Below are 12,056 nucleotides of genomic sequence, written 5' to 3'. Positions count from 1 at the left end.
TTGTTTTAAAGAATCAGTGACCACATAGACGATATATGGTTGAATTTCCAACACAGACGCACAAGGGAGGAACAATAACTCCTCAGATCTATTCCAGTTTTCCGATACTTAGTGTTCATACTCTGCTATTTACTCAGAAGGAGTAAAAGCCACAGGTTCCCTAAAACCACTAGTTATAGTCACATGAAGCCCTCTTTACTCACTCATTCCCTACAGATTCCAGGGTGTAGCATCCAGGTGCCTAAATATCTTTACAGCAATGACTTTCTCTTTTGCACATTACTGACCTGTATTAGTCATAGGTTCTCAAACCAGATGAACGTGTTCTGTACTGTGCCCCCGGTCTTTCATTTGTGACGATGGATTGAAGAATTTCTTTAGCCTGCCAATTTGTGGTTCTCCGTAATATAACAATCCACCATTTCACCTAAAGAATCTATCCCGTATTTAAATATTCCATCTGCTTCTCAAATAACTAAAATATTTATTTGGCTTACGCTCCTTGTAAAATGACTTTACTTGCTCACCCATTTTTTTTTTAACATCTTTAAAGATTCATTACTGAGGCTTTGTAATCCCCTCAGTGTTCATCCCATCTTAATTAAGACCAGGTTTTTAAAAAATGTGTTTCAATTTTTAGTGATCTGTTTGTTCATCTAGTATGCCCTGTGTTGCATAAGTGTATTCACTTTCCATAAGCCTTAATAAAATATTTCTTAATAATCTAATTATTAAATTAGGTTTCCTCCCACATTACAAGATGTGTAGGTTAATTGGCTTCTGTAAATTGGCCCTAGTATGTTGGATGTGATAGTGGGATAGCATGGTACTCCTGGACTGTGGAACAGCATCTCTCTTCCCATCAGAACTGCCCCCTCCATCGACTCTTGTAAGTCGAGACTTAAAACTCATCTTTACTCTCAAGCCTTTCTTGACATCCTCTGAGGGAGGGCTATATGTATGTATTTATGTATGTATTTAATCTATGAACCACTGTTGTATAACGTTAGTACCTCCACCAATGTAAAGCACTTTGGTCAACGAGAGTTGTGTTTTTAAATGTGCTATAGAAATAAAAGTGACTTGACTTGACTTGGAACTAGTTGGCGGGTGATCAACGGTCGGCGTGGAATAAGTGGGCTGAAGGGCTTGTTTCCACGCTGTATCTCTAAACTGTTCTTTTTTGAGTTCTTCTCCCAGTTTAAACTCCCGAAAGATATTTTCACAGCTGCATCTGCATTGCTGTATTTCATAGAGTCGTACAGATATACAACAGGGGAACAGACCCTTCAGCCCACCCAATCCATGCTGAGCAAGTTAACATTCAGGGCTCATCCAACTTGCCTGCATTTGGCCCAAATCCCTCTAAACTGTTCCCACATTTATTCAAGTGTCTTGTTATATTTGTCTTTAATCTTTATTACCAGAATACTTTATTACAAGAATACTTTGCATGTTTACCCATGTTTTCCCAGACTATTAAACACACTCATTGAGCTGAAGAGCATTTTAATACCAGCTGCTATCGTTGTGCTGCATCTTTTGAAGGAAGCAGCCTGATATTATCTCCATGAAATTGGAGAATATTGCTTTTCCCTTTCAGCCTCACTTAATCCTTCTCCCTGGGGTTTCTAATGGTTATTAAATTGTAATTCTCCTCAGCTGCCTTACTTGCCAAACTATTAGCTGTGTTCTTGCAAACTTGTAATAATAGTTGAATATCTTTATTTGTTTTGTTGATCCAATGTCTGTAAATTTATATCCAAGCAACATCTGCGACCTCCTGCGATGATATCAGATCCATCTTAGAAACATAGAAACATAGAAAATAGGTGCAGGAGTAGGACATTCGGCCCTTCAAGCCAGCACCGCCATTCAATATGATCATGGCTTGCCATCCAGAATCACTACCCCGTTCCTGCTTTCTCCCCATATCTATTAATTCCGTTAGCCCTAAGAGCTATATCTAACTCTCTCTTGAAAACATCCAGTGAATTGGCCTCCAATGCCTTCCACAGAATTCAACAGATTTACAATTCTCTGGGTGAAAAAAAATGTCCTCATTTTAGTCCTTAGGCCTAACCTCTATCTATCTATCTATCTATCTATCTATCTATCTATCTATCTATCTATCTATCTATCTATCTATCTATCTATCTATCTATCTATCTATCTATCTATCTATCTATCTATCTATCTATCTATCTATCTATCTATCTATCTATCTATCTATCCTGTTACTAAAACTCTCATCTTGACCACTTCCGGTCTGCGTTGTAATTAAATTTGCGCAAAAATGCCACCCTATGTCGCTAGATTTTTTCGCCACCTTACTCACCATTCTCCCCTACTCCAAGACACCAAGTTTTGTTCCGATCGGTGAAATATGAGAAAAGTTATGAAGGTTTAAAAAATCGTGAGATCAGCAGATTGGTCTTCTCGCCTGTCAGTAACGCCTCTTCCGGCACCCGCTGGAGAATAAAACCCCGGAGGCGGGGCTGAGTAAACAAGCCGTGCTAATTGAGTCCGCAAGAGTGTAGTCGGGAAAGCCGCTGTGTGGAGTCGGGAGGTGCTGTGTGGTGCCGTGCCCGCTGAGTGGAGTCCCTCCCTGCCACACACCCCCCCTCGCCCCCACACACCCCCTCGCCCCTCCCCCTTCTTCTCCTCTCCACACACCCGCCTCCTTCCCCCTCCCCCTCCTCCCTATACCCCCCTCTCCCCCACAGCCCCCCTTTACCCTTCCCCGTTCCTCCCCCTTTCCCCCCAAATCCCAACCACCCCACCCCTCCACACCATCCCTCCCCCCGCAACACCACCCCTCCCTCTCCACACCACCACCTCTCCCTACGCCACCTCCCCCCACATCAGCCTCCCCTCCCCCACACCATGGTGGAATATTGCAGTGGGGAGGTGTACTTTGTACTTAAAGTTCCTGGCAATGTAGGTAAAGACATACAAGGAAAATGTGAGAGGGTAATCTGCAGTTCCTTCTTAAACAGTGGTAATGACGTAACACTCACGACAGGACAGTTCCTTCATCCACTTATGAGTCAATATATCTGTCCAAGGTGCAGCCTGGAAAGCCACACAAAGGTATTCAGCACCTGCAGGTGGATGTGCTTCAAGACAAACACTAGCATTCATGCAATGGTTTTCGCCATTCGAGGACAGGCCAAAGTGCTTTTCAGTCAATGAAGTGCATTTGAAGTGTTGTCACTGTTGCATTTTTGGCGGGGGTCAATTTACGTGCCGCCAAACCCCAGACTCAGGATTTTGCAGTTTGTTTCACTGATGTTTTTTTTTAGGGATGAAGATTGTTCAAGCCAGTTCCCACCAAGTTCTGCTGAGCTAATTATCTATCCCATTTTATCTGGCAGTGAAATGTAGTGATTTACGGTTGCGCCACAGGATTAAAGGAGTTTTGTTGCAGCTGTTCTGGCTACAGGTCTGTTATGAGTGGAGCGGACAACTTTTTTTTAGGGGTGAAATTCTGCCAAGATCGGTCCCATCCAAGTTGGGGTCATTGACATAACAGTTGTGCAGAAACAAAGGTCCACACCCATCAATCTGAAGGAGATGACAGAAGAAGATTCATCCTACGTAAGAGTTCTAAAAATGTGTCGCATATTCTTCTGTTGTGTTTTTTAGGCACACCAATTCATTTTGTAAGGATCCTGAATTAAATCTTCTCAAATGACCCTGACCAATTTTTAATTGTGTTATTCAGGAAAAGTTAAAAAAAAAAACCCCCAGTTGGAACCCAAGCAGATATTGGCTGAACATCAAAGATAGACGCAAAGTGCTGGAGTAACTCAGCAGGTCAGGCAGCATCTCTGGACAAAAAGGACGGGAACTGGTTTCAAGTCAGGGGGGACCCTTGTTCAGACCTGAAACGTCACACATCCTTTTTCTCCAGAGATGCTGTCTAGCCCGCTGAGTTTCTCCAGCACTTTGCACCTATCTTTGGTAAGAACCAGCAAATACAGGTTAGGGAGTTAGGTAGAGAGTTAAGGAGAAGGACTGGAAAGGTAACAATCTCAGGATTACTGCCTGTGCCACGCGACAGTGAGAGTAGGAATGGAGCGAGGTGGAGGATAAAGGCGTGGATGAGGGACTGGTGCAGTGGGTATGGATTCAAGTTTCTGGATCATTGGGACCTCTTTTGGGGAAGGTGCGACCTGTACAGAAAGGACGGGTTGCACTTGAACTCAAGGGGGACCAATATCCTGGCGGGGAGATTTGCAAAGGCTACTGGGGAGACTTTAAATTAGTATGGTTGGGGGGAGGGACTCAAATTGGGAAAGCTAGCAGTCAGTGTGTGAAGCAGGGGGCAGAGAATGTTAGCACTCTGACCCAAAATGTAGGGGAGAGAGAAGAAAAAGAAAATAATCAGAGAATAAGAGAGGGTGGGTTTCTTAAATGTGTATATTTTAATGCTAGGAGCATTGTAGGAAAAGTGGATGAACTTAGAGCCTGGATTGACACCTGGAAGTATGATGTTGTGGCGATCAGTGAAACATGGTTGCAGGAGGGCTGTGATTGGAAACTAAATATTCCAGGATTTCGTTGCTTCAGGTGTGATAGAATTGGAGGGGCAAGAGGTGGAGGTGTTGCATTGCTTATCAGGGAAGATATTACAGCAGTGCTTTAGCAGGATAGATTAGAGGGCTCGTCTAGGGAGGCTATTTGGGTGGAACTGAGAAATGGGAAAGGGGTAGCAACACTTATAGGGGTGTATTATAGACCGCCAAATGGGGAGCGAGAATTGGAAGAGCAAATATGTAAGGAGATTGCAGATATTAGTAGTAAGCACAAGGTAGTGATTGTGGGAGATTTCAATTTTCCACACATAGACTGGGAAACACATTCTGTAAATGGGCTGGATGGGTTGGAATTTGTAAAATGTGTGCAGGATAGTTTTTTGCAACAATACATAGAAGTACCTACTAGAGAAGGGGCGGTACTGGACCTCCTGTTAGGAAATTAGATGGGTCAGGTGGCTGAGGTATGCGTTGGGGAACAGTTCGGGTCCAGTGATCACAATACCATTAGTTTCAATATAATTATGGAGAGGGACAAAACTGGACCTAGGGTTGAGATTTTTGATTGGAGAAAGGCTAACTTTGAGGAGATGCGAAAGGATTTAAAAGGAGTAAATTGGGACAGTTTGTTTTATGGGAAAGATGTGGAAGAGAAATGGAGTACATTTAAAGGTGAAATTTTAAGAGTACAGAATCTTTATGTCCCTGTTCGGTTGAAAGGAAATCGTAAAAATTGTAAAGAGCCATGGTTTTCAAGGGAAATTGGACACGGTTCGGAAAAAGAGGGAGATCTACAATAGTTATAGGCAGCATGGAGTAAATGAGGTGCTTGAGGAGTATAAAGAATGTAAAAAGAATCTTAAGAAAGAAATTAGAAAAGCTAAAAGAAGATATGAGGTTGCTTTGGCAAGTAAGGTAAAAGTAAATCCGAAGGGTTTCTACCGCTATATTTATAGCAAAAGGATAACAAGGGATAAAATTGGTCCATTAGAGAGTCAGAGTGGCCAACTATCTGCAGAGCCAAAAGAGATGGGGGAGATATTGAACAGTTTCTTTTCTTCGGTATTCACCAAGGAGAAGGATATTGAATTATGTGAGGTAAGGGAAACAAGTAGAGTAGCTATGGAAACTATGAGGATCAAAGAAGAGGAAGTACTGACACTTTTGAGAAATATAAAAGTGGATAAGTCTCCAGGTCCGGACAGGATATTCCCTAGGACATTGAGGGAAGTTAGTGTAGAAATAGCAGGGGCTACACTAGAACAGTCAACATGGATTTGTGCCTGGAAGGTCGTGTTTGACTAATCTTCTTGAATTTTTTGAAGAGGTTACTCGGGAAATTGATGAGGGTAAAGCAGTGGATGTTGTGTATATGGACTTCAGTAAGGCCTTTGACAAGGTTCCTCATGGAAGGTTGGTTAAGAAGGTTCAATGGTTGGGTATTAATGGTGGAGTAGCAAGATGGATTCAACAGTGGCTGAATGGGAGATGCCAGAGAGTAATGGTGGATGGTTGTTTGTCAGGTTGGAGGCCAGTGACGAGTGGGGTGCCACAGGGATCTGTGTTGGGTCCACTGTTGTTTGTCATGTACATCAATGATCTGGACGATGGTGTGGTAAATTGGATTAGTAAGTATGCAGATGATACTAAGATAGGTGGGGTTGCGGGTAATGAAGTAAAGTTTCAAAGTCTACAGAGAGATTTATGCCAGTTGGAAGAGTGGACTGAAAGATGGCAGATGGAGTTTAATGCTGATAAGTGTGAGGTGCTACATCTTGGCAGGACAAATCAAAATAGGACGTACATGGTAAATGGTAGGGAATTGAAGAATGTAGGTGAACAGAGGGATTTGGGAATAACTGTGCACAGTTCCCTGAAAGTGGAATCTCATGTAGATAGGGTGGTAAAGAAAGCTTTTGGTGTGCTGGCCTTTATAAATCAGAGCATTGAGTATAGAAGTTGGGATGTAATGTTAAAATTGTACAAGGCATTGGTGAGGCCAATTCTGGAGTATGGTGTACAATTTTGGTCGCCTAATTATAGGAAGGATGTCAACAAAATAGAGAGAGTACAGAGGAGATTTACTAGAATGTTGCCTGGGTTTCAGCAACTAAGTTACAGAGAAAGGTTGAACAAGTTAGGGCTTTATTCTTTGGAGCGCAGAAGGTTAAGGGGGGACTTGATAGAGGTTTTTAAAATGATGAGAGGGATAGACAGAGTTGATGTGGAAAAGCTTTTCCCACTGAGAGTAGGGAAGATTCAAACAAGGGGACATGACTTGAGAATTAAGGGACTGAAATTTAGGGGTAACATGAGGGGGAACTTCTTTACTCAGAGAGTGGTAGCTGTGTGGAATGAGCTTCCAGTGAAGGTGGTGGAGGCAGGTTCGTTTTTATCATTTAAAAATAAATTGGATAGTTATATGGATGGGAAAGGAATGGAGAGTTATGGTCTGAGCGCAGGTATATGGGACTAGGGGAGATTATGTGCTCGGCATGGACTAGAAGGGTCGAGATGGCCTGTTTCCGTGCTGTAATTGTTATATGGTTATTATATGGTTATCTACTGCAGGGGCAAACATTAGCTGACACCATAGCTGTCACTTGCCACCGGGGATTGTAAATTCCTGAATCTACTAAACTAATCAATTTATGCATCTGGTTACATCCAACCGGGATTGACGCGGGCCTGTGTAAACCCGAAACCTCCTAGCAAAATCTTTTTATTTGGGGGTGACCTATCTAGAAGGTCAAGGAGTTGGACAATGAAGCCAAACTGGAGCTCATCTAAACGTCCAAACATCATCCTCAAAGGTATCGCCCCTATGCTGGAAGATGTGTACACCCACAACACATGGCTTCGGGGATCCAGAAGAAAACAGTAAAACCAGAAGGAAGCAAGGAGGTTGGTGCGAGAAGACATCGAATAAATAACTTTTTGACACTCATATCTTAAACAGTATCCGGGGATACACAATAGAATTTTACAACACATAATCTTCTAGTCCAGCTGATATATCGAGAGAGGAATTTGGAGGAGAACACCAAATGGATATTGGGCTATAGTATTTGCTGATGTTTCTACACGATATGGAACACCAGATGCCGGTCTACTCGTATCCAGACATAATCACCAATTACCAAATATGTCATATGGGATACAGACACTGGACATCAGCAACAGATGGGGTTTTAGCTGCATTACAAGGGAAGAATTATTATCTACGCATTCCCTTCCTAACAAAATAGGATATGGCGCTTGACACATCAATCATAGATCAGATCTCGGCTTTTTGGCTAAGATCAAGTATAATATCTGTTCTTATCAGTTTAAATATCTGATATGTCCCTTATCTAGGGACCATATATTATAAAAATTAAATCAATAAATAAATAAATAAAAAAGATTTTAAAAATCTTTTTTTTTTTTTTTTAAAGTGAAAAATAAATAAAACGATATATTCGTCTTAAGAACAGAAACCTTTTCTATTGTTAAGTATATTCGTTTTAAGAACGAAAATGGCAAGCATTGATTCAAAGGATGCTTACAATTTCAGTACCCATAACAGGTGACCACGGACGTTATTTTTATCTAATTGGATGGCTCAGCTCTAGCAGTATAGAGCACTACCTAATGTGTTTACATTAGCACCTAGGTTATTTACAAATTATGACAACCAGCCACACAATGGTAATGGCTTCTTTGGATGACATACTAATTGTGTGGAAACTTAGGACGGGCTGAACAAACGGTAACAGCCACTTAACAATTATTTGGAAACTAGGATCATTATCCATCCAATTAAATCAAAATTAAAGCCTTCAAACTAAAGGGATTATTTGGGGTTCACCATTAACTCAGTTCCTCATGTCAGTAACTTTGCCAACCGAGGTTACAACCTTAATAGAGGCATACAGCAAAATCATTGACATGAGGATAAACCATCCATCAGACTGGTAGCAAGAATATTGGCAACATATGGTTTCCAGCCACATAATTCAGACCCTTACATTATAAAGATTTACAGAGGGCCAAAATATGAGCTCTTAAAATTAATGGTGATCATTTCGATAGAATGATGAAGCCATACAGAAGCCATATTGGAACTAAATGGTGGAAAGATAACATTGGGCATTGCTCCAATCCTATCATTGTCAGCAACCAGTCTATGGTCCTACATATGGATACTATGCACTAGGATGGTGTGTTACCAATTCCATCTCCAGCTGTGGAGGAAGATGGAATACACAGCAAGCATCATTATTACTAACACTGGGCATAACTACCTGGAAATGTTGGGTGTTTTTTCATGGCCTAAAGTCATGTTGCTCTGGAATATATTAAACAGGTTATTAGATTATAAATTAACAACACTACTGTGGTAGCACATATCAACCACATGGGTGAAAGGGAATCTACATCATGTAACAATCTGGCCAACACAATTTGGCAACCTCATCAGGGGGGGGTACTAAGGGAAATACTACGAGACTCTGCGTCTGGTGTTTTAATAGTACCCGACTGACCTACCCAACCATGGTTCTAGGTGGTACTGGGAATGAGATTAGAACCATGCAGCACCATCCAAAACAGACGGCCAGAGCAATGGACATGATCACAGCGGGCCACAGACAATCAACCTAAAGACAATGTCTAAAATACATAAACTAATGGGAGATGTGTTGCAATCATAATACATCATCCAGCCTGCTAGGAAGCTTTGTTAACCTACAGGGGCTTAGTATTAGTGACATCAACTGTGCCAGAAGTGGCCCATCTACTTACCTATGGCAAGAGAACGGAACAACAGCTTATGAGGGACACTTTTTATGGGAATTCCCCAAAGACCAGGTATTCCCAAATATGGGACATCAGCATCGTCTTAACGTTGTTAAAGAACTGGGCTCCAGCCACAGCGCTGTCATTACAGTTTTTGACATTTTACAAAACTGTCATGCTGATGGCTTAGGTCACGGCACTAAGGACTCAGTCCCTACCAAATTAAGGCTGGATACCTTGACCAGTTCATCTGGCAACTTACACTTCTATATTCAGGAATTAGGGAACTAAACAGACAGGGGTCAGCAGGCCTTAAAATAACATTTTTTTTTAGAGCCTACCCTACAGATGATTGACTGTGTTGTGAGACATCTACAAATATACATGGAACAAACCCAGACCATCAGTGGCACAGAAGAGGAACTTCTCATCAACGACAGACAGCCTCATTAAAGAATAACAGGCCAGGCCAGCTAAATGGCTAACATAGTATTGACAAAAGTTGGTGTAAACACTAACTGGGTTAAAATCTCACTCCACCAGGCTGCAGCAACGTCGGCAGCATTTAAATTGGAGGTTCCTATGGATAAAATCCTCAGGACTGCAGGATGGCCATCGGAAAGAACATTCTAAAGATTATAACTAACCAGTAATGGAAACTGGAATTTTTCAGAAACATTGTTAAGTTTCTGTACCATAATTTACCCCAAAAAACAGGGGCTATCAATTATTATTAACTTTATGGTTATTTATATATATCATATTGATGTTCAATATGTTATCACTATTCTCCCCAAAACCAAGGCAGACGTGATGATGGACTCGTTCCACGGCTTGAATCTTCATGTAGTCACTCACGTGACTCCGAAGTAAAATAGTAAGATTAAACGAGAACTTACCAGTTCGAAGTTTGATCTGTATTTTATGAGGAGTAACGTTGAGGGAATACATGCCCTCCGCTCCCACCCTTGATCATAAACACAACTAGTATCTTTTCTCTAATCTTACTATGCTTAAGTCATTACAGGTATCTGTGATTCACTCCGCTGCTTTGAAGAATGACACACGTGCGTGCTGGCGGGTTCTTCATGTATTCCCTCAACGTTACTCCTCATAAAATACAGATCAAACTTCGAACTGGTAAGTTCTCGTTTAATCTTACTATTAAAGATTGTCCAAGGGTCTCCAATGAGGTAGATGGTAGCTCAGGAACATAGAAACATAGAAACATAGAAAATAGGTGCAGGAGTAGGCCATTCGGCCCTTCGGGCCTGCACCGCCATTCAATATGATCATGGCTGATCATCCAACTCAGTATCCTGTACCTGCCTTCTCTCCATACCCCCTGATACCTTTAGCCACAAGGGCCACATCTAACTCCCTCTTAAATATAGCCAATGAACTGGCCTCAACTACCTTCTGTGGCAGAGACCGCTCTCACTTCTATATTTTTTGCCTGACGGGAGAGGTGAGAAAAGGGAATGACCGAGGTGAGACTCATCCTTGATTATGCTGCAGGCCTTGCGCATGAAGTGTAGATGGAGTCAATGGAATGGAGGTTGGTTTGGGTGGTGATGGTCTGGGCTGCGTCCACAATTCTCTGCTATTTCTTGTGGTCTTAGGTGGAACTTTTGCCAAACCATGTTGTGATGCCAAATCCCAAAATGGGATTGACAAAAGTTTAAAACTTCATAGAAGTCGTGCAGTACATTAGATTAGTGCTTCTAAATTGTTGACACATCCAACAGAAATTTGGATTGCTCAATATTGGCATTGTAGCTCTGATTACTCCGCAGGTGGTACATAGTGTTCTTAAAGCTAAGATCTCTTCAAATGATTAACTGGACAATGTACTGTATTCTTAACTCCCTGGACTGAGTGTTTAGTTTGACTGAACTACCAGGGCAAGTCTTAGATTGTCCCAAATGGTACTATGATGTTTATCGATACCATGGTAACTCTGCCCAGGAGCGAAATAATACAATGTTTAATCTTCTCAGGAGTCCTACTGAGCAAAGTTATTAAAAATCCTGTACTTGCAGGTTAAACAATCTGAGTTTTGAAATAAATGGTAAAAATGCCGATACAATGGCAAAAATAAATCAGAAAGCACTAGCGGTTTTAGTTTTTTTTAATTTTAGGTTTTGTTCCAGAGATACAGCATGGAAACATGCCCTTCGACCAACGGAGTCCATGCCAACCACCTGGTGACACCAGTTCTGTGTTATCCCATTTTCTCCTCCACTCCCTACACAATAGGAACAGTTTGCAGAGTCCAATTAACCTGCACATCTGAACGTCTTCGGGATGTGGGAGGAAACCGGAACACCCAGAGGAAACCCACGCGGTCCCATGGAGAACGCACAAAACTCCACACCGGCAGCACCTGAAGACGGAATCAAACATAGGTCTCTGGCACTGTTAGGCAGCAGCAATGCCAGCAGCACCACTGTGCCATATATCTTCTATCTATCTTCTATATAATATTAAAACTCTGTGGCTGCCTGGCTGTGTGTGTTTCTGACTTGTGGCTGCCAGCCTTTGATTCGTTGTTACGCCAACGTCAGACCCAGAAATGCCGAGTTTTTTACCATTTCAGTAGAGATTTCACTTTTCATTCCAAGTATCCACTCCTCATTAAATTTCGTCGCCTTTATGTACACATTTTAAATAAAATCCTTAACCCCCCCCCCCCCCCCCCCCGCCCCCTCACTCACTCATTTTGTCACCTCCTGC

General features: G+C 41.9%; 1 pseudogene; it reads left to right on the top strand.

The window, feature by feature from the left end:
* The first annotated feature begins 7,817 nt into the window (after positions 1-7,817).
* Positions 7,818-7,927, top strand: LOC116978171 (annotated as a pseudogene).
* Positions 7,928-12,056: the final 4,129 nt, after the last annotated feature.

This window comes from Amblyraja radiata, chromosome 10, assembly GCF_010909765.2.
Source record: "Amblyraja radiata isolate CabotCenter1 chromosome 10, sAmbRad1.1.pri, whole genome shotgun sequence".
NCBI classification, from domain to species: domain Eukaryota; kingdom Metazoa; phylum Chordata; class Chondrichthyes; order Rajiformes; family Rajidae; genus Amblyraja; species Amblyraja radiata.
This window is presented reverse-complemented; position numbering and strand designations above follow the sequence as displayed.